This window comes from Delphinus delphis, chromosome 4 (assembly GCF_949987515.2).
Source record: "Delphinus delphis chromosome 4, mDelDel1.2, whole genome shotgun sequence".
Taxonomy (NCBI): Eukaryota; Metazoa; Chordata; class Mammalia; order Artiodactyla; family Delphinidae; genus Delphinus; species Delphinus delphis.
The window spans coordinates 52,021,442-52,046,406 of NC_082686.1; the positions used below are offsets into that span (position 1 = coordinate 52,021,442).

The window sequence follows — 24,965 nt, forward strand, 5'->3', positions numbered from 1 at the left end:
CTAACCACACTGTTAGTCCCAAATCATGACCTCTCAGATGGCTGTACCAGTTTTTATATAACTCCTTTTATAAAACACATTTCCCTGCATTGGTAAATATTTAATAAAGTATATTTTGACCATTATTATAAATTTAGGTAAGTGAATCATCATCTCTGAATGTTAAATATTTTCAAAATAATATTTTACTAAATTTGAAATATTTAATGATACCTATGTGTACTCATGTATTGTTTCTTCCATAATATTCCAACTTTACCTATTTTCTTTACTCATGTGTAGTATTCTCCGCCCTTTTTTAGTTCTCTCTTTTCTATATTCTCTCCCATTCATTTTATTTAAGCACAGGAACATGGGAAACAAATAATATTGTCTCACCAGGATCATGTCCACCCTGAATCTTTGGACTCTGTGTCTGGACAGTATTAGAAAAGCACTATTAGAAAAACCAGCCAAAGCAGTCACTGGAATATATGATCCATTTATTAGATTAAAGTTTTAATTTACTAAATTGATTCTAGTAATTTTGGCTTCTTTTATTTTTTTTTACAACACTTGAAGATTTTCAATTGTTTCATCTATTGACACAGGTTTTCTTTTGAACAATAAATACCCCCCCCCCAAAAAATCTAGGGATATAATACATTTATCAAGTCATTTTGCAAAAGGAAAACAAAGACAAAAAGAAAATACAAAACTTTTTTAGAACATTTTACCTCTTTAACAATATGGTAAAAGTAGTTCTTAAAAAGATAATGTTTATCAATTAATTTCCTTATCTAAATTTTACTTATTTATAAATTTACCAATTATTAGAACATTACATAGGCAATGCTTTAAAATTTTGTTTTCTAGCAATAACAATCTTAATTATATCAATAAAAAAGCTCTCTGCCTTTCCATTTGGGAAGGAAAATGTATATTTCATGAGAGCAAGAAGCTGTCAGATAACCAATTTGTAAACCTAGAGAACTATGAAAAAAGGATAAATTCATGCTCAGTTTAAAATATCCCTCAGAAATTTATAATCCTGTAAAAATAGACAATAAGCTCAAGTAATATTATTCAGTTCCCTCTCCAGCCCTCCTCCTTGTCAAGCCCCATTTTATAGACCAAGAAATCAATGTGCAGAATATTGTATACCACTTATTAATTTAAAAAAATAGTGCATCTATCCCAAATTTCCATGTCTTTATAGACTAAATTTCTTCCATGTTTCTTACAAAGCAAATTTTGCCTTAAAATAATTCTCAAGACTCCCTTTCTCAAAAAAAGGGTCCCTATATAGCTTATTGCAAAAAAGATACATATATACACATATGTATAATCAATATTATATTCAAACTACAAAATCTGTATGGAAGTCCATATACTCAGAAATATCAGCAATGATCTTAATACAAATTTTAATATAAATTACTAATTCATGACATTAAATTACCAACAATAGGGGCTTCCCTGGTGGTGCAGTGGTTGAGAGTCCGCCTGCCAATGCAGGGGACACGGGTTCGTGCCCCGGTCTGGGAAGATCCCACATGCCACGGAGCGGCTGGACCCATGAGCCATGGCCGCTGAGGCTGCACGTCCGGAGCCTGTGCTCCACAATGGGAGAGGCCACAGAAGTGGGAGGCCCACGTACCGCAAAAAAAAAAAAAAAATTACCAACAATAAATGCACCTTACCAAGGACACACTACAATTTTAACTGCTGCATTTATTGATAGACATTTTCTTTTAAAGAATAAATGCACGAAACTCCAGGATTTTAATATATTTTCAAATTATTTTACAAAAAAGTAAATAGAAAAAAAATCAAAAATCTTCAGAGACATTTACCTCTTTAGCTAAGTAGCAGTGTGTTTCATGTAAAAATGTCAGCAATGGGTTGTTTAATGAAAATAAAGATCTTGTTTAGGATCTTCTTGTGTCATGGAAACCACTCAGGTTTCTAAGCTTGATGGAAATTCTGATCTATTCATGTGCAAATGATATTCTCTACCACCTACTCTTATCTGGTATTTTGGGTGTTTTCTCCCAGTCACTCCATCTGACAACTGTTTAGGAAATATTTTCTTCACAAGCATATGTCTAGTTTAGGAAATGTCATTTCCTCTGTAGTTGAGGTCATGAACTTTCATGAAGGAAAAACCATTCTCAGGTCACTTAAGTGTGAGTGCATAAATGTTAACACTACTGAGCATCAAAACAGTGGTTAATTCAGTGATATAATAACTAAACTGGTATTTTGATACTGTTTTTAAAATATTGAATATTGTCTGAAGTTTATGTTTATTGCCCAGATGGGTTTAGCAGAGAATTAAAGAGGTATACATTAATTATTTATTTCCAAGACTTATTTTAAAAATTTAAACGTATAATTTTTGTTAATCAAATTAATACTATTCTAATGGGTTAAAAACATTGAAATTACTGAAAAGGAAAGGTAATAGAATAAAATCATCCATCTTCCCCCACTAAGAAGGTTTGTACTACCCTGTAAGCAGATTTCCTTTGTAATATGCACATGACATGATAAACCTTCTAAAGTAGAAGCAACAATGCAAAAGCTAGGAGATTGAGTAAAAGAGCAAAACAACAACAACAAAAATCTATGCAACTACAGCAAGTTTCCATATATATATCTATTATATATATATAAAATTTGGGTACTTGGAACACAACATCAACAAAATACCTCATTTAATCATTAATTTCAACTGTCAACTGTCTTGTTCATCAAATTTTTGAAGAACTTTCTGAAGAAAAAGTGGTAAGAAATAGAGAAACTTTTGTAAGTCAAGCAAAGGAAAATTAAAGAAAATGACTTTGATGAAGCCAGAATAGTCCACAAACTAAGTAAGCAACCTCTAAATGTTAAAAAAGAGACACTATTTATCTTCTAGTAATGAATATGACTTATTTAAGTTTAAAGAACTCCCTGATATTTAAATTTTACATCCAGTTTTCTCTTAATGGCAATAATTTCTAAAATGTTCATTACACAGTAGCTAATGGTAAAATCTAGAATAAAATTTCATTATACTGAAATTTCTAAGTGCTACAATTTTCAAGTTACATGAATATATTTCAAATATAGTTCATTGTTGACCTTTCAACAAGAGGCTCTTACTTTGCATTCATTTCTCAATCCCTTCAACTGTTTTAAACTAGAAAGACATTCAATTATTGATTGCACTACAGCTGCATGGCCCTGCAGTAAGCAATAGGACAGGAGAGCAGTGAGTAGGTAACATATACATCACGGTCCTGGTCCAAAGTGACTGGCACTTTGTACGTGCTCAGTAAATTTAGTTCTCTTCCTTTCGTTCATAAAATAGATTTGCTCTCTGTTGACAAGGCCTGCCTTTCTTGTCTGCTGCTTTTTTCTCTCCACCTAGCCCAATGCTTGGCACAAAGTAAGAAATCAAAATACATAAGTAAACAAATCAATGAAATAAGAGGGTCATCTATGGATTTAGCGTTAGAAAGCTTCGTTATGTAGTCTTTTTCATGGATCTTCAAAATCATGATAATTAGCATTTTGTCGCTTAACAAATTGGTAGTTATTTTGAACAGAAAAGTATTTTTAATTTATTGCCATGATACAAATTGACTGTCTAGGTATTCCCAGAATACCACCACACATATCTCAGGGTGCAGATGTTACCCTGAGTTGGAAGATATCTGACAGGCTTTTAATAGAGTTAATGAAAGATTATTACTTGCTAACCTTTAAATAATGCCAAAATAATCCCAATTTTAAAAATCTATCTTTGTTATTTAATAAGAAATGATTATTTAAGGGACATATATTTACCAACCCAAAATGAATATAGGACCTTCAATGATAAAATACAACTTTTATGATATTTTGAAGGCCACACTTCACTCTGACTGTTGTCTACATGGAGACATTGACAGGGTATCTCCAAAATTCATGATGGGAACCTAAAGTCTACTGTTATAAATTTGAAGAATTACAGCAATTTATTCACAGGCATCTTTAACACCACTGCATTCACCTAATAATTTCACAACAGATAAAAAACAACCTGTTAACACCATATTTCAATGAGTTTTTACTGAAAAACTCCCCTTCCTGCCACAAGCGTCAGTAGATTCTATACGATGATTTGACTCTAAGCCAAACCAGTGTTATCAAGGAATGGAGGTAATGCATACTTTGGGAAAATCCAACTGCCATAACAGAGTGATCACCTAAATCTCAGTAGCAGTCATGCCCTATCCTTCTTCGAAAACTTCAGTGACTTGCTTCATCTAACAAATAAGGCGAAGCTTACAGTATATGTTAGGATAGAGTTCAGGAGCATATATTCAGAGACCAAACTACCATGGATTAACCAAACAGACATTTTATTTTTCTAATATACCATGAAGTCTAGAAGTAAGTAAAGGAAATGTAGAACGTCTCCAAAATGACAGAACAGATTAAAGGTTCTTTCCATTTACTCACGTGAAACTTTTGTCCTCATAATTCTTGTGCCATGATTGCAAGATTGCTACTGTGCCCTCATCACTGCATCCTTAATCCATGTGGGAAAGAGTGGAAGGGAGCCTTCCTGCTTCCCATCAATCTTTCCTAGTTCACTCATTTCCCCACTGTCCAACAAGGCCTAGTTCATACTTTCTCCTCTACTTAAGCCTCCATATCTCCATAGCACATCTTCACGTTCAGCTCATGACCTTCCTGCATATTTCCCTGAGAAACCTGAAGCAAGCAATAGAAAATTTCCATAAGCTTCCATCACCACATCTTCTTATCTACCAGCTTCAAGACTAGATATTTTTCCAAAACTTTCTCTTGTATACAGGATCTCCGTTTATTTCATCCACCAGTGAATATTGCTCTCTGTCACTTATTATTTCCAGTAAGCAAATAAACATGCTTATTTCTCATTTCTCCATCTTAATTTCAAAACAATCTCAGGTTTACAGCTCCCTTGACTTTTATAGCACAGTTCCTTGAAGAAATGACTTATGCATCACAACTGTTTCCAATACTTCTCTTCCCATTTTCTCTTGCCCTCAATTAAACCAGATCTTAACTTCCACTACTCTACTCAAATGTCTTGCTAAGCTCACCAACAGTCTCCACATTGCCAAATTCAATGGCCATTTTCCATTCTCTTCCAGCTTGTACTGTAGCATGCATTTGAAATAGTTAATCTCTCTATCCACTCTGAGACTTTCTTGACATACAGAACACCCCACTCTCTTGGTTTTCTTCCTACTTCACTGGCTGCTCCTTCTACATCTCCTTTGCTAACGCCCCTCCCCACTCAAACTCTTTGCAAGGAAATGCCCCAGGACTCAGCTCTTCCCTTCACACTCTCTGTATACATTCAGTCCTTTGATGACCTTTTGTAGACTCAATGCTTTAACACTGCCTTTATGCTGACAGGATCCAAATAAGTATCTCTCAACAAGATTTCTCCCCTGCCTAAATCCAAGTGTCACTTTGACAGCTCTATGCAAATGTTAATAGGCCTTTCAAATTTTATAAGTCCCAAACCAAATCCCTGATGTCTACACCTTAGAAAAATAAATAACAAAAACAGAACAACAATAACAACAGCAACAAAAACTCTGTTTCTCCCAAATCTTTCCCATCTGGGTTTCTCAATTAATAGTCATAACATCCTACCATTAGTTTAGGATAAACTCTCGCAATTTTCTTCAACTCCTAGGTTATTCTCACACTCATATGCTCTCAGCAAACTCCCTATCTTCAAAATACAAAGTACGCAGACTCTGACCACTTCTCTTCGTCTTCCCTACTACCATCCTGGTCTGAGCCACTAATATGTCTCATTGATGATTCTAATAACCTCGTAACTTTCCTCTCTGCCTTTAACCTTGATCTCTTACAGTCTACTATCAACACAAGAGCCAGAGAGATCCTGTTAAAAGCCAAGTCAGAGACTGTCATTTCTCTGCTCAAAATTTCCAACGGCTTCCAATCTCACGCAGAGTGAAGTGCTTACAGAATTCTAGAGTATCTACCCTCTGAATTCCTCTCTGACCTTCTTTCCTACTATTCTTTATTTTCCTTGAACCCCCTAGGCACATTGCTGACTCAGGGTATCAGTACTTCCTGTTCCTCTGCCTTGAATTTTCTCTCCCCAGAAATCAACAAGGAGTGCTTCCTCACCTCTAAATTTTTGCTTCAATAATGGGGCTCTCTATGACCATCCTATTTGAAAATAAAACACTTTTCTTGTTTTTTTCCCCATAGTATTTGTGTAGCATACTATATTTTACATTTCGGAGGGGGTTGTGTTGAATGTCCTCCCTTTCCCCCATTAGAATTAAGCTCATCCAGATTAGAGATTGTCTGTTTTATTTGTTTGTTTTTTTAATTACTGTATTTCCAGTGCCTAGAACAGTGCCTGGCTTAGAGCAGATACCAATAAATAACTGTTCAAATAAATAAAACACATGAAAAATTGTGTAATCTGACCTTGCCCAGAAGCCTTGGAAATGTACATTTTCTTGTGTATATCATTGTTGTGAAAAAACTAGGGTTCCATTTGTAAGGAAAACAGGTTGCAATGAATATTGTGTATGTAGCCAACAGTTTTTCACACAAAGTCTTCTAAGATATGACCCAAGCCAATATTTTTTCGTCTCCTCTACTCGCAGTTACACAACAGGACTATTTAGATGCATCAGGCAACTAGCCCTTCTTCGAGCACAAGTGATTTTATTTTTCTGAACTTTTGCTCAAGTTCTTTTCTTTCCTGAAATTCACTCTCTATATGTCGATTTAGAGAAATCTTTGAACTTGCATGACATTCTCTACTTCCGCTTCTTAAGTACTCATATTCAAATCTGAAGACACAGTTCAAGTTCACTTGTCCTCTTCTGGAAAGCCTGTCCATTCTCTATTTGGGCGTTGATGAAACTCCCTTTTGCACGCTTCTATTACCGCATCCACAGTGCTATATCTGTTATTTCTGACTTCTTAACTGACAAATTAGTAAGTTCCATATATACAGGAACTTCTCTCTTATTAATTTCTTAATTTTTATTATACTAAAATTTGTTCTATATGTGCCCTCACTTTTTCCCTAAATAAGTGAATGAATGTGAATTTTGAAAGAGTAAATTTTTTAAAAAAATTTCACTTAGGGTAATTCTATCTCTAACACAGAGTTTGAATATAGATTTTTCTTTTCAGGGTGATTTAAGGCTTTAAAGTCGGAGACAATTTTTTGTTTTTTCACCTTTGTACCATGTCAAAATTTTAACTTTTCCCTTCTTGGGTCCTCTGCATGTTTTCCTTGTTCTTCCCCCTTGGTTTTCATTATCACACTCACCTCCACTTCTGCACTGCTTAAATCTTCGACTCATAGGCAAGAACTTGAAAAGAATCTGATTCGTTAGACTAAGATAGACTGGACTATGTAGAGTTTTAAAAAGAACCCTGAGTTAATTGGGGATGAAACTCATTGTCCCAATACCATTCAACTAGTACAGTGCCTGGTACGTAGTAATAGCTAGTAAGTATTTGTTGCATGAATGACACAATGAATGATTAAATGAAATTAATATAAAACAAGAAACACAGCTAAGTACCTCGGGAAATACAGGATATGGTAACAGTGGCATTTCAAGACAACAGTCATTGAATGGTGTTAGGGCAAATGAGGAAGAATGTTAAAAAGAAATATTGAAGCCAATCTCATAATTTATTTCAAATTTCATTTAACCCATACATGGATTTTAAAATTAAGGTAAACAACAAAATCTTGAAATTAGGAGGAAAGAAATAGGTGGATTTATATTGTTTTGATACTTTCTAGAAGAGGAGAAAGAATAAACAAAAAATTAAGTATTTTTATTAGACGGTGGTAAGTACTGCAAAGAAAAATGAAAGAAGGAAAGGAAATTGGAATTACTGGATTATCCTTGGAAGAATAGTAAAAAAAAAGTTTAACAATGGCTATCTATCTATATGGTATGGGTGGGTTCTCTTTTATACCTTTATACATTACCAATTTTTATAATGCATTATTCATAAAAGAAATTGTTTCATTTCCTTTTTTATAAGGAAAAATACAGATATAGAATATAAAAGCAAATAAAATTTTAAAATTTCAGGGTCACAATTTTCTTGGATTGATGTTATCCTAAAACAAGATAATTTTCTGAGAATGGGAAGAGTTTCACTGACCTGAAGAAAGTTAAGGATAGAAATCAAGGCAACAGATTAGTATGAAAGAGTGGCAGAAGAAGCAGATCTTCCCAAACCATCGATTTTGTCATGTTATTTTCTAACTGAAATTACTAGCTTCAGTATTTTTAGTTTCTATTCATTACAATAGTTCCACACTATGATGGTGCTAAGTAGCAGCTTTTAATCTTACAAATATTTCAGCTTCATTTTGCTATCTCTTACTTGAACCTAGAAACAAGCACCACCTTTGAAGCTGAACATCCAATGTAGTGATTTGCTTATAAATGTTTAGTAACTGGTTCTGTGTCGGTGCTTACTGGAAGAGGGAGAGCCCTAATTTGTACCACTTACCTATTTCTACAGTGTAAATACTCTCATCATAGTTGATTTCCCAAAGGTGGGAAGAGATAGGCTCCCAGCAACCTGTTCAAACCAGTTCTAACGAACATTAAGCCAAGTCTTCCGTCATCCATCCACTTCACACATTTAACTTCCTCTTCTGCTATTCCACGTAGGAACTCTCTGCTGAAGCTAAATCAGAACATCTATAACATGCTGACCTTGTTCCCTGTGTCCATGCTGCTCCCCTCACTGGGATCACAGGACAACCAGCTCTCTATCTAGATACTCCCCACAGTTCCATATGTTACCGATAGTTCTACGCTGTATTCAGATTCACATGATAAAGTTTTCTTTACTCCCCTATTTCTCAGTGACGTTTCCTTCTTCAGAACTCCTCCAATTCATATTTCTTAAGCACTTTTGAGTTAGGCACTAAGATCAGAGTCCACATATAGCACACCAAACATCTACAGACCATGCCCTTATAAAGCATACTTTTGAGACATTAACCAAGTCCTCACAGCAATGAATATGAGAAACTGACACATTGAGTGCTAAGAGAACACTACATACAGATGATTTGATTTCTTCAGAGGGATCTTATGTTCTGCCACTGTGTGATATGTATCTTATTTCTGAAAGTGTATTGTGTTCCTCACGTTCAAGGTATATGTCTATTACATCTGGCCAGAGCAGTAATTTGGGTTGAAGCAGAGAAGACAGGGTAGAACTGCCCATGGAGCTGACAGCCAGGAAGCAGTTAATCGAGATTGAAGAACACTGACAGCAGCTCACCTAAGATCAGATTAAGAAGGCTCTCCACCTCTCGTATAACCAGCTTTCCAAATTCAAAAGTCTAAGGTAGGGCTTCCCTAGTGGCGCAGTGGTTAAGAATCCACCTGCCAATGCAGGAGACATGGGTTCGCCCTGGTCTGGGAAGATTCCACATGCCGCGGAGCAACTAAACCCGTGTGCCACAACTACTGAGCCTGCATGCCATAACTACTGAAGCCCACGCACCTAGAGCTGGTGCTGTGCAACAAGAGGAGCCACCACAATGAGAAGCCCGAGCACCACAATGAAGAGTAGCCTGCGCTCGCCGCAACTAGAGAAAAGCCCATGCGCAGCAACGAAGACCCAATGCAGCCAAAAAGTAATTAATTAATTATTTTTTTAAAAAAAAGTCTAAAGTGATGACTTTCACTTTCTTTTCACAAAATCAGCATCCTCGAAAAACTGGATATTAACAAACTTACATCATTCCATTAATGATAATAAATCTAAGGGATTAGGGGCAATAGTAGGGTTTTAAACAATCAATAGGTGACTTCATATTTGTAGGCATCCTTCTCACAAAGATCTATTGATTGGCTAAGGCAAGCCTTCCAACCTCCCCAACACTCACAGTCTCACTTTTAATATCTTGTATGGCTTTGTTTAGAAGAACATAAAGGTTGAAGTATTTGGAAAAAAACACAAATGGATCTAATTATACATTATAGGTAGAAAAGTCCTGATAGCTTACAAAAGAGAGAAAAAGAAATCAGTTTGAAACTATTAAGCTTCCCTTCTTCCTCCATTTGCACAGAAACACATGATATTAAAGTTTAGCTGATAGGTAATATTTTCCACCTATGTTGGATAGAAATATGAATATTATAGATGAAATAACAGCACAAATAACTAAGACTTATTCTTAAAGACCAATCATATTAGATTAAACATAATCTAAGAATTATGTTCTTTATGGATGTCCTTTTAAATGGATGTTAGGAGAATGTGAGATGTTAAGGAACATAAACAGCTCAATATAAGACATTCAGGTAATTCTGACAAACTCACCACTTTACCCTTGATCACTTCAAAACAACTACTTTGAGAACCACTGGTATACAGCCATAAATGTTCAAACCAAGCCTTGGACACATTTGCCAGTATCATTCTTCTTCCATGTTAGTATCAGAAAAACTGTTCAAACTACCACAACTATAAAAAATAACTGTATCCAGCACTAAATTAGCTTTATTTTATAATTTCTCTTCCCTGAAAGAAAAGTTATCTCCACTACAAAAAAAATGTACTTCCAGTATAAAGTATATAAAATTTTAATATCTTTGTAATGAAACAAATCCTTCTAGCTTCTTTAATTTCCTTAATCTCAAAGAACTAAATTAAACCTGAAGACCATCATTATTTTAATACCAAACCAAACTTTTATTTGTAAAAACAAATGCTTAACATAAGTAGCACTCTCAGATGACCATACTCTTTTGACACATGATAAATCTTTTAGAGTGCCCCCTTTCTTTGCTTTTATTTGTACACAGAACAAATTATTAGATTCCTGATACCAACATTTCAGCAGCAACCGTATTTTCCTTAATGACCTAATGCTTGGCTATGAAAACTTTAAACTTCTGACTTCTTTCAACATTTTCAGTGATAAACTAAAGTTAGAATAAGAAGTCCAAGTGGGCTTAACACAAAGTCTCTTGTCCCCTTGAGGAAATATCAAAAACTGTACATCCAACACAGCATAAATTCTGCTATCAAGTCTGAGATGGTTTGACTTTCAAGAGTTTATCTTATTTACTTATTTTTCTTTCAGTTTATACCAGTGGTTCTCAAATTTTAGCATACACCAAAATTATGTGTAGAACTTATTAAGACACAGATGGCTGGGCCTCAACCCGAGTTTCTGATTGGGTACACCTTGATGTGGGACCCAGGCACTGGCTTTCTAATAAGTTTCCAGGTGATGGTGCTTCAGGTCAAGGACCACAGTTTGAAAGCCACGGACTTAGATAATCACAGAATTCTACTTTAGGGTAACCTTTGCCTTCAGCTAGCTGCAGTTGATCAAATGATTCTTAGGAAAAGTTCACAGCAATAATCAAAATTCCAATTTGAGAAGAAACTTACATCCATTTTTCAGTCTTCTTTCAACAGTACTGCTGGGAGGATATTAAAAATATTCAGCGCAGTCATGAACACAAACACATCAAGGAACTTAATACTTGAATAAACGAGGAATCAGTGTGTGCACAATATATTGGTTAAAGGTTAACAGCCAGAGGACAGCTATTACCACCTTTCTGCAATAAAGAAATACAAGTACTAATAGCTTAAGGGACCTACCCAAGTCATTTAAAAAATTTCAAGTGGTGTTTAGAAGAGGACCTGATCAGCATTCCTAACTGCTTATTTGTTATAATCACAGGGTAATGCTGCCTGCTCTTGGATGACAACAAAATCTTCCTATTTCTTCATGTTGATACTTAAAAGACACTGTTTTAGAAAAATTGTATTTTTAAATTACAATGTAAAAGAGAAATTAATTAACAGAAAATAAAAATATTTATAAATGTTGGTCATGCACATTATAAACAGATAATAAATGAAATTGTTGAGATAAAGCACTTGCTTGCGTGGGACCTACAAATACACGAGGACTTAAAATAAACAAAAGAATGAGAACAAATTCATCTTTACAGGGTGTTAGCTAAGGAACTGCCCAAGACTACAAAGGCCTCACACCTCACTCCCAACCATGTCTCCAAGGAGCTTTTATGAAAGTCAGACCACCTCTCTGGACATAAGAATCCTCGTCTGTAAAAAGAAGAGTATTGGACTAGATGAGCGCTAAATTCATTCAAGCTCTAAAGTTTATAGTTCACATAGCAGTTTAGCAAAATCTTATTTGTTTTGCTTTTTATTTTTCTCTTTTAATTGAAGATTGCAATTAGTCTCAGATGCAAAGCAAATTTTTAAAAATGTTTTACTCTGACCACATACCTTAAAAACAGAGATTCACTGCTGCAGTGAAATGACTGGTCCCAAATTGAATCTTGCATAAAACCAACAAACACGTACATCTGTTAAAGTTATTGCAAACTATATGAATGATAAAGAATAAATGTATAATAATTTTTAAAACCCTGCATGAGTTGTTTATTGCTGTTTGTTAACATTAATGGGCAAGTTTATTTTTTTGCCTAGTAAACCATCAAATGCTATTTTAAAATATGGCCTTGCTTTTCCTCTCTCTCTGTCTCTCTCCCACACACATGTGCTCTTTGTTTTCCTCCATTACATCAACTTCAAAATAATTATGCAAAAATAGTTAAACCGAAATTACAGTCAAGGTCTGATTGCAACTCCAGAAAAAAAACTCCAATTGCTAAATTTAGACATCTGGGTGAACTTCAATAAAAGATGCTCACCAGGAGTCAAATAGCTCAAGTGTTTATTAAGGATGTAATATCACCATTATATAAATATAGAGCATTGTCTCAAAACAATAATTTCAAATATGTTTCATGAAAACCATTAAATTGTCCCATCATCTAAATAGACACGTGAACATTTCATTTAACTTTTACTTTCAAAGTAGCTTATCTATTTGTGCACTCTAAGGCCAGAAATAATCACTAATCTTCTCACATAAAAAGACTTTTCAAATCTAAAAATTAGTCACAGACCTTTTTATTATGAGATATTAAAATATGCAAAATAGATGACTTCAAAATAGTCACCAGCCTCCATTGTTTTGTACCATGTCGATGCCTGTTGGCCAACACGATTACACTACTGGAAATAATAAACCCAGCTAGAGAATTCAGCCTACCATTATTACTAGGGAAAAAATAAAACCATCTTACCCATAGTACTTCTTTTTTTAAAAAATAAATTTATTTATTTATTTATTTATTTTTGGCTGTGTTGGGTCTTCGTTGCTGCACGTGGGCTTTCTCTAGTTGCGGCGAGCGGTGCTCGGGCTTCTAATTGCAGTGGCTTCTCTTGTTGTGGCGCACCAGCTCTAGGCACGCAGGCTTCAGTAGTTGTGGCATGTGGGCTCAGTAGCTGTGGCCCACAGGCTCTAGAGCGCAGGCTCAGTAGTTGTGGCGCATGGGCTTAGTGGCTCTGCGGCATGTAGGATCTTCCCGGACCAGGGCTCAAACCCATGTGCCCTGTGTTGGCAGGCGGATTCTTAACCACTGCGCCACCAGAGAAGTCCCTACCCATAGTACTTTTTTTTGCCGTACGCGGGCCTCTCAGTGTTGTGGCCTCTCCCGTTGTGGAGCACAGGCTCCGGACGCGCAGGCTCAGCGGCCATGGCTCACGGGCCTAGCCGCTCCACGGCATGTGGGATCTTTCTGGACCAGGGCACGAACCCGTGTTCCCTGCATTGGCAGGTGGACTCTCAACCACCGCGCCACCAGGGAAGCCCCCATAGTACTTTTAAATCATGTTTTTTTAAAAAAAAAAAAAAAGTAGTGAGAAAAAAAAAATACAATCATAAAAGAAATGACCTCTGGAGGGACCAGTAGAAGCAAAGGGCCAAGTCCTTAGTCTCATATTCATGTAGAATTTGTATGCCATGACTTTTAGAGGTCAACAGAAGGTCTGAACAAGCAAGGAATAAGTATGTGTGAGGTGAATTGAGTTTAAGAACTGAGAATCATCAAGATGGACACAGAAATATAAGGCAGAAGTGAAAGGGAAAGCAGAAAAGGTGATATCTTCCAAAACATTCGTGATGTCCTAGATATTAAATTTATATCACCAATTTAAGTATTAATGTAAATAAAATGATGGTAGTGGACACAAAGTGAATGATTATAATTATGATTTCATAGGAAGCTATTACTTGAAATAAGAGATATTAAAACCTCTATTTGATAAAGATATTGCTTGTTCACTTTTCGTAGCTCTTCAGTTTATTTTAAAATAATTAAATGGAATTACAAGAGCCACTTACTGATCTCCTTCAGTTTGCCTATTCACTAATGAATTTTACATAAGAATAAAACCTTTTTACCAGACAAATCTTCTACCTAAAATATATCAATTATTAGAAATTCTATTTTTTTTAAAGGTATGAGTTATTCCAAGTTTTCTGAAATGTTCTGATACTCAATCCCCACCCCCACATCCAGTGATTAGAGGCAAGATATCTACATGAAATACAGGATAGCACAACCACTTATGAAGATGACAAAATTATAATGCCCCTATCTCTATGCCCAGAAGTTTTAAAATATATGTTTGATTAAAATGCAACAGAAATTTGTTTGAAATAAACTTAATGGATTTAAATATGTCCTAATCTCTCTTGCAAATGGGGGAGAGTGGTGAATTAACATTAAAAAAATAAATGGTCTAGATTATCACAAACTGTGTTATCAAAGAAATATACCCATGAAGATATGCCAAAGATAGGCATCTATTAAACTTCTAATGGTTATCAGAATTCATAAACCAATTCAGCCAAGATTTATTAAAATCCCATATGCTAACTATTCAAGGTATTTCACAATCTTACCCCACTAGACTATGGCCTTATTTCCTGTCACCCATCATTCTAGGAAGTGGAATAGAAGGTTTCTGACAAATTAAAATCTAAAACAAGTTTGGGATTCTTGTATAAAAATAATATTCCCATAAGTGAAAAAGTAAAACCGTAAGTGTGTGTTTTGGAAATTGAGCTTTTAGAGGTAACTATACAAAGCTTATTCTAGAAGATAGCAGGTTTAGTAACTATGTCAGAGTTAAATTAACTTTAAAGTTTAAACATGTTCACATGATCCTGTTTCCTATGAAAATTTAGACACAAGTACAAAGAGTGTACAGAGAAAACCAGCTTCTGATTTCAACCAATTCTGCTTGGTGATAATAACCACAATGATGAGGGCTTAGGTTTAGCCAAAGTTATAATTCTGATTTCAAATTTGCTACTTGTCTGAACATCTCTGGAGAGGAAGAACTACGTCTGTCTAAATCATCACTCCATCTGTAGCTACAAGCACAGTGCTCAATAAATATTTTCTAAGTTAATTCACTTATTTCAATTCAATTCACACTCACGGAACATTGACTCTGTGATAGAAAATGGTGATACAAAAACAGACAAAACATGGATCTCAGCATTCTTAAAGTTGTTTTGACCTCAGTTTCCATAACTCAATAAAATAATAATGTACTGAATCATTTCTTTTTGTTTTTTTAATTTAATTTTATTTATTTTTTATACAGCAGGTTCTTATTAGTTATCTATTTTATACATATTAGTGTATATATGTCAATCCCAATTTCCCAATTCATCCCACCACCCCACCTCACCCCCACTTTCCCCCCTTGGTGTCCATACATTTGTTCTCTGCATCTGTGTCTCTGTTGCTGCCTTGCAAACCGGTTCATCTGTACCATTTTTCTAGATTCCACATATATGCGTTAATATACGATACTTGTTTTTCTCTTTCTGACTTACTTCACTCTGTATGACAGTCTAGGTCCAGCCACATCTCTACAAATGACCCAATTTCATTCCTTTTTATGGCTGAGTAATATTCCATTGTATATATGTAGCACATCTTCTTTATCCATTCGTCTGTCGATGGGCATTTAGGTTGCTTCCATGATATTGCATCATTTCTAATGTTCTTTCCCACCCTCAAATTCTATGATTCTACTACCTGAAGTATTAATTATTTATCTTTAAAATTATGCCAAGCCACATTATTATCAATTTTAATTTATCCCTGTTAATGGTAAGGAGCAGTGGTAGTACAGGGTAGTGGTCTAAAAGCATAGAAATTGAGATCAGACAGTCTTGAGTTTAATCAGGAGAAACCACACAATAATTTGAAATGGGAAAATTTAATATAGTGAATTATTAGCTATAATGAGGGATTGGAATAAGGAGGTATTCGCTAGTAAACAGTAAAGATAACTCTAAAAATTATAGGAATAGCAGATATAAGAAGCAGTCACTACCCTTAGAACTGAGAGAGAACACCCTAAAGAATGCCCGCCCCTGCCAAGACTAAGAAATAGGCATTAAAGGAGAGGGCACAGCCATGACTGGCTGAATGGCGGAGACTTTGCTGTGGTGCCTAGCTGGCAGAACTTGCTAGAAGTATGTGCTCTAATGTGGTTGTGAAAGCTGTTCACAGGGAGGTGCCTGTCACTGCAAAACCACCCACGTGGAAGCTGCTGATCACTAGATGCTGCTGGGATGCACTGCAGAAGCTGGGACTAATGAAGCAGTTGCCCACTTCAGGGGCTGCAGAAGCCAAGCAATGAAGAAGGCATCCATGCTATCGGAGGCTGCTGATCAAGCACTCCAAAACCAGAAAACAAAGCCCTTCCTCTGCATTATTTCTCCATCCCTCTGTACTGACAAAGCTTAACATTGTGCCAGTTGTCAAAGGGCCAAGGTCCCTTTTCACAGAGCAGGCAAAAGGTGTTCATTTGGAGCCCATAGGCAATAAATAGATAAGGAGTACAGTCCACTCCTTTGTCTCTCAACTTCCACATGGTCCCTGCTGCTCACATTTTAACTCCCATACAGCAAAACACCTGTATATCACTACATAACAATGTATAGTATGCTTCTTAAAAGAGATTTTATTCCTTCCCCTAAATGAGAAACAGTCCAAAAAGTCACTGTATCCATCACTGGCTATATTAATTTCTCCTCAAATTCAGTAAGAGGCCCACTGAATATTCTGTCACCTAAAGACTAAATTATAAATTTAACTACCAATAGCATGTATGTGACACAAAGAGAAGAAGGCAAGATATGAAGAAAATTGTAGCATACAAATAAGTGCGCGCACACACACACACACACACACATGTATATATGGTATATCTCTGAAAAGTAGAATATGTCCAAAATGGGATAGAGTGAGATTTTTTTTTTCATCATACACTTCTGTAGTATTGCAACTTGTTACTACAAGTATGCATGATTTTGTCCTAGTCCTATGTCTGCAAATTTCTAGATTTATTACCCAGAGCACTTAACCTATCTGGAGTTCTTTTCTTATCTGCAAAATAAGGGAATTAGAATAGATGCTCTAAATTTCTTCCAACTCTAGCATATATGATTCTATTTTTACAACTTAAGGGCCCTGTCCAAGTATACTCCACATATGCTGAATAGATGTATCTTTAAGTTATATAAAAAACACAATCTTTGGACTAGAAAAATATCAGCTCAGATGCCACCATTTACTAGATACGTAAATTTGAGTGAGTTGCTTAACTTTTGGACCTAAATTTCCTCATTTGTAAAATAGAAAAAAAAAATAAGACCTCATGTGCGTTAACATACAATAGTTCAACTAATTGTAGTTATGCTCTTTAATCAAATAAAAGTTTACCTTGATTCTAAGATATATCTTCACTATGTTATGAAGAAGGAAGGAATGGAGGTAGGAAGGAAGGAAGAAGAGTCTATAATTAAATCATGGTATGCCATTATTGTAGATGCTTTCCAATAACAGAGATGTTAAAATGTGGGTGGGGGGAGATGGTGAAGTACTTTTTAAATCTGTGAAATAAGACATTACTGGTATTGTTATTCACTGAACATACACCACTGTGGTTGAAAAGGCAACTCAGCGATCATTTTTCATCTCCAATTCCAGTAATTAAAAAATATTAAATCAATATTACACAATGTGGAAAGTAAAAAGCAAGTACTATGTGCCCTTTATGAAAGGGCAGAATGCATGCATTTTATAATGGGTTGATTATTGACTGTCTACTATGTGACAGACAGGATGTTAGATGCTTGAGATAAAACAGTGAGGTAAAAGAGAATCCCTGTTCATATTGGAACAGACAGCCTAGAAGGGAAGAAAAGCACTGATAGAATTTAGTGAAGATAAAGAGTAAAGGAAGTATTTGATAAAACAAAATGGAGAAAAATACTATGTTATTTTTTTCTTAAAATAGAATATTAAACCCTAAAAAATGTGAACACTTTTCAGTACCCATTCTGGAAATTTTTATATGTATAAAATGAAAACATAGTATCTTAGGTTGAATGAATATGAAGCAAATGATTCAGTGACCGGGGCAAGGTGACACGAGGATTAGAATAAGAGGCATTATAAGAAAAGAAGTAGAAAGTTAAAATATCCATTTCCCAAGCCTTATTGTCTTCAAGAATCTAGGGTTTTGATTCCTGATGTACACAAACAAAAATGTTGGAAAGAAAATAGACTTGCTTGTCCAAAAACAAAAGGGGGTGGAAGGTGAAGCCATAGAACATGTTTCCAATCTGGAAACAAAAATGACATGCTTTAATGTTTTACTGTCATCTCAGTCAGGAACAAGCAGGCATTCTCTAACTAGCTGACAGTGCTTATGGTAATACTGGACTAGCAACAGAGTGAGAAGGTATTTAGTAATCTTTTATTTACTTAAATGCATACCTGAATATATTTGTTTTTTCTTCTACCTGTATGACTCGTTTTGTTTTATTTTAAAGCTATCATAGGATAGATAGGCATTTTACTTAGTGTTTTTCATAACAAAGCAAGTCATTGAAAAATTTAAATGACAAATATATATATATATTTTTGAGGTTTCTGGGGATTTGTTTTCTGTAGTTTTCTAGTATTTCTTTCAGTTCACACTTTAGGGAAACAGTTTATGTGCCAGAGAAGTAGATATCTATCCCTTTAGAAAGTTCTACAGTTTAACCCATCACTATGGCTGCAAGATGTATTTCTATCAAACCAGACTGACTTCATTCTCTTTACCACAGTGTATTCTGTTTGTAATCTTTGTTTGTATTCTGTTTGCACCACAGAGAAAGGAAAGTTGAAATGACAAATACATTAAAGAGACTTCCATAGGTAATTTTGTGAACTCTTTTCCCTCCAGAGAACTTCACAAGAATAGGGATGTCAGCATAAAATTGTATAAACGTCTACAGGAAGGAATTCTTCATTACAAGTAATCCATTTGGTATTTCTACATTTGGCAAATGCCCTTACTTGTGTTCCATGGACATTAGAAACAGAATATGCAATATACTCTGTCTACTGGTCTCATTTAGATTAACTTCTTAAGGAAGCACTCTGTTAGGTATGAAGTTCTGGATTTCACTGGTGACTTTGTACCAACATATATCATTTAGCAATAATTTTCCCATAGCTTATTTTGAAAGAAAAAAAAGAGTCAGGTTTTATATGGTATACGATAGAATTAAATAAATACAAACCTCCAGTAATTTTACATCAGAGGATAATTTCACTACCCTGTTAGTTTTCTTCTGTTTTTCTTTCTGTGTATCTCTATGCCTGATAAATCCTTATTTCCTAATCTTTCCACATTCTTGTTTTCCTTCTATCTTCAATGTTTAATACATGCTAAACACTTACAATTTGTTCTTAGGTAGAAAGGAAAATATGGGGATAGAATGCCTTATGTGCTTATGTGTATAACTAATAAAACACTAGTTACATAAATATTATTTAACACATATTTATAATCTTTTTTTTTTTTTTTTTTTTTTTTTTTTGCAGTACGTGGTCCTCTCACTGCTGTGGCCTCTCCCATTGTGGAGCACAGGCTCCGGACGCGCAGGCTCAGCGGCCATGGCTCACGGGCCCAGCCACTCCGCGGCACGTGGGATCTTCCCGGACCGGGGCACGAACCCTTGTCCCCCGCATCGGCAGGCCGACTCTCAACCACTGCGCCACCAGGGAAGCCCTAACACATATTTATAATCTTAAAATAAATTATATTAGAAAGGAAATAAAATTTCTAAGAGAAAAAAGAGGTATTTTTGAACATAGATATGGTGGTAGAGTAGCTTCAGGAGCACAGATTCAGTAAATGTACTCAGCCAAGTTACAGAGTACAGAACTAGACTTTGGAATGTAAGCAACACAATTTATAACCTTTTGATTATATTGGTCTTGCCCATGGAAAGTGAGTTAAAGGTGAAGTATATAAGATAAAATAATATCAGCACATTTTTAATACTGAGTACAGTAAGAGAGGGAAAGCAGAAAAATATACAATCCTAGAATAAACCAGTTCTAGTAAGTGCCAATCTATGAAGAGCAGATATATGAAAAAGCCCAGGGAGAGTTAATAAAATTCAGAATTTCCATTCCACTATAGGCTTTATTATCCAAACTGTCCATGGAAGGATTGTTTAGCACCTGATTTTTGCTTCTGAAAGAAATGTACCTAGAATCTTCTGGTTAAGCATTGTGAATGTAATACATGCATTTATTTCTATTCCATCTAAAACACTCAAAATGCAGGGAGACAGCAGCACCTGCCTCCTTAGAGCAGTAGGCAGGGCGTCAGTCTCACAAAATAGGATAGACTCACAATGCCAAAGAAAAATAGAACAACATAGAGATGTTAACTAAATTTTAGAAACCAGAAGCCAAAAAGGCAGTTATTACTGATTTAGGATACCTGAACGGAAGATGCTTCCATGTGAGGAGAAGGAGGGATTAACAACAAGACTCTAGCAGTTTCACACTGCAGGAGCCTGAGGAACTGGAGGTCTCAGTTACTTCAGTGAAGACTCAAGGCAGAGCAGAAAGCTGGATAAGTAGCTGAGTCTTTAATAAGAGCTGCTATATCCTCTTCTCTCATCCCTAACAGTCCTGTAATTATCTCTCTCCTACCTGTGCTAAAGATGAAGGGTTTATCCTCTGGAAAGTTGAATAATAGAGCATCTCATCTAAGAATATAAGGCACAGGTGAGGGGAAGAGGTAATTAAGGTACTAAAAATGAAATTTAAGTGATAACTCGATTACTAAACATTGAGTTCACCAGCCTCTTCTCCCTCCTGCTGCCTAGACTACTAACACCCAGGCTTAAATCTCCAGGCAGGAAATGAAAGGAAAATAACAGATCAAAAGAAAAAAATCCCAACAATCTGACAATAGGGGATCCCCTGAAACATAATGAAAAAACTGAGTCCTCCCATGGGTAAAACTCACCAATAAAGCAGCCTCACCTGAGAAAACAGAGCTCCTTACTCTTAATATAAATGGGAGGTCAAGGACCAGCAACCAATTATGGAAAGTCCCTAATACAAATAAAGATGAAAACATACAGGAAAAAAAGCAACCAAGGCAATTTAAGAAGCAAAATTTAATATTTTTAAATATCTTATTGTCCTTAAAGACATAAGTGAACTATTATACCTATGAATCCAAATCAGAATGCTACCAAAAAAAGACTATTTCAGACCAATGGCAATTTTTGCAGATCTTGAACAAAAAATCTTAAAATCTGTATGGAAACACACACAAAAAAAAAAACCCCAAATAGCCAAACAACCTTGAGAAAGAAGAATGGAGCTGGAGGAATTAGACTTCCTGACTTCAGACTACACTATAAAGCTACAGTAATCAAAACAGTATGGTACTGGCACAAAGACAGACCTATAGATCAATGGAACAGTAATAGAAAGCCCAGAAATAAACCTACACTCCTATGGTCAGTTAATCTACAACAAAGGAGGCAAGAATATACAATGGAGAAAAGACAGTCTCTTCGATAAGTGGTGCTGGGAAAACTGGACAGCTACATGTAAAAGAATGAAATTAGAACATTTTCTAACACCATACCCAAAAATAAACTCAAAATGGATTAAAGACCTAAATGTAAGACCAGATACTATAAAACTCCAAGAGGAAAACATAGACAGAACACTCTTTGACATAAATTGAAGCAATTCTTTTGGATATGTCTCCTAAAGCAAAGGAAATACAAGCAAAAATAAACAAATGGGACCTTATTAAACTTAAAAGCTTTTGCACAGCAAAGTAAACCATCAACAAAATGAAAAAAACCTACTGAATGGGAGAATATATTTGCAAATGATACAACCAATAAGGGATTAATATCCAACATATATAAACAGCTCATACAACTCAACATCAAAAAAAATCAGATTAAAAATGGGCAGAAGAACTAAAAAGACATTTTTCCAAAGAGGACATGTAGATGGCCAATAGGCACGTGAAAAGATGCTCAACATCGTTAACCATCAGGGAAATGCAAATCAAAACCACAATGAGATATCACCTCCCACCTATCAGAATGGCTGTCATCAAAAGGAACACAAATAACAAATGTTGACAAGGATGTGGAGAAAAGAGAACCCTCATACACTGTTGGTGGGGATATAAATTGGTGCAGCCACTGTGGAAAACAGTATGGAGGTTTCACAAAAAACTAAAAATAGAACTACCATGTGACCCAGGAATTTCACTCCTGGGTATTTATCAACAAACAAACAAACAAACAAAAACACTAATTCGAAAAGATACATACACCCCAATGTTGATAGCAGCATTAGTTACAATTGTCAATGTATGAAAACAACACACACACACTAGAATACTATTGAGCCATAAAAAAGAATGAAAATTTGCCATTTGCAACAACACAGATGGACTTGGAGGGTGTTATGCTAAGTGAAATAAGTCAGACAGAGAAAGACAAATACTGTATCACTTATATGTGGAACCTAAAACCTACAATAAACTAGTGAATTTAACAAAAAAGCAGACTCATAGATTTAGAGAACAAACTAGTGGTTACCAGTGGGGAGAGGGAAGGGGGGAGGAGCAAGATAGCAGTAGTGGAGTAAGAGATACAAACTATTACGTATAAAATAAGCTACAAGGATATACTGTATGACATGGGGAATATAGCCAATATTTTATAATAACTATAATGGAGCACAATCTTTAAAAATTGTGAATCACTATATTGTACACCTGTAATATATAATATTGTATACCAACTATACTTCAATAAAAAATAATAAAATTAAAATATATGAATATAATAGCAAAAAAGTAAAAATAAGAGAAAGATTGGAAAATAAAGTTGAGAATATCTCCCAGAAAATTAAAAAAGCAAATACAAATAGGGCAGAAAATATAAGAAACAAAGAAACAAGATTGATTCAGGAAGCCCAACATTTATATAATAGAAATTCCAAATAAGGCAGAGAAAATGGGAGGGAAAAAATTATCAAAGAAATAAAACAAGAAAAATTCCCCAAATTCAACTGATAGACATGGATCTCCACAGTGAAAAAAGTGTACAGTATACAACAGAAATATATAAACAAAACAAAACAAAATAAACTCACATCAAAATCCATCAATCCATCACTGCAAATGTCACCTGAAGAATGAAGGAGGATCCTGAAAATTTACAGAGAGAAAGAGATTAAATTAACATGCTAAGGACCATGTAAAATAGTACCATCAGCCTTCTCAACAGCAATGATGAAACCATAAAACAAGGTAAACATGCTTTTAAAATTATGAAGCATGATTTGCTACATAAAACTTTAAGTCCAAACTATATCGACTGTGAGAATAGAAAAACATTTTCCAATATACATGCTCTCAAACAATTACTCCCTCCACATAATCACCTGAAACTGCTGGAGAATGTTCTCCAGCAAAACAAGGGAGTAAATAAGAAAGGAAGGTGCAATATGTCTTTGAGCTCTCTATCAATCAGAGTTCCTAGTTTCAAACAACTAAAGAGAATTCTAGGTGATTATGTAGATGCAGAGCATATCTGGAAGATATGGGTCATTTGTAGAATCATTGGAAGGGCTAGAAAAACAAGCCATGCCACTGCACTGTCCCCAAAGAAATGTGACTTTTTACATCTCTCAAGGAGTGGTGGGGATGGGGGTGGGGCAGGGGCCGGTAGGAACCATCATGGGTCGCCACAAGCACTGAAAGGTTCAGCGCAAGAAACCCAAGATCCAGGACATCTACTGAAGGCTGTTGGTCAAACTGTACAGATTTCCGGCCAGAGCACCAACACCACCTTCAACCAAGTTGTGCTGAAGAGATCGTTCAAGAGTCATACCAACTGGCCCGCCCACTGTCCCTTTCCCTGATGATCCGTAAAATGAAGCATCCTGGCCTGGAAGACAAAACAGCTGTGGTTGTAGGGACTAGAGCCGACGACAACGTGCACGTCTAGGAAGTGCCCAAACTGAAGGTATGCGATGCGCATGAGCATCCGCATGTAGAACCGCGTCCTCAAGGCCGCGGGGCAAGATCGTCACTTTCAACCAGCAGATCCTGGACTCCCCCAAGGGCTGTAACACCGTCCTGCTCTCCGGTCCTCGCAAAGGCGGAGAGGTGTATGGGCATTTCCACCCGGGGAACAGCACAGCCACACTAAACCCTTCGTGGGACCAGAGAGGTTCGAGCATGCCAACAGCCAACGGGCCAGACACAGCTACAAAAACTAACCCAAGATCCTACCTTGTTATTAAAGATTTTGGATGTAAGTAATTAAGAAAGTAAAATGAAACGAAGTGAAATGAAATGATTTTAAAAAGGGATCATTGAGACCTTTCTATTTTATACACAAACCACTGGGCATCATGCCTGTGGACACCTCAGAGATCGCAACGTAGATACACGTGGCTCCAGCCACTTGGTGGGCAGTGAGGTGAGAAAAACAATGGTTTGGGTGAATCACGTGATTACAGAGCTAGGGTTCCAGATGGTCATGATTGGCCTCCATAACAGCTCTAAGGAAGTAGTGAGAACAGGGATGGGAGAGGGCAGTTAACTACCAGAGGCCCCTCCAAGTATTG

The 24,965-nt window shown here is 35.8% G+C and overlaps 1 pseudogene; it reads left to right on the forward strand.

Annotated features, from left to right (window-relative positions):
- The window catches only part of LOC132424387 (large ribosomal subunit protein eL18-like), a 64,239-nt pseudogene extending 39,625 nt beyond the window's left edge, over positions 1-24,614 (forward strand).
- The last annotated feature ends 351 nt before the right edge of the window (positions 24,615-24,965 follow it).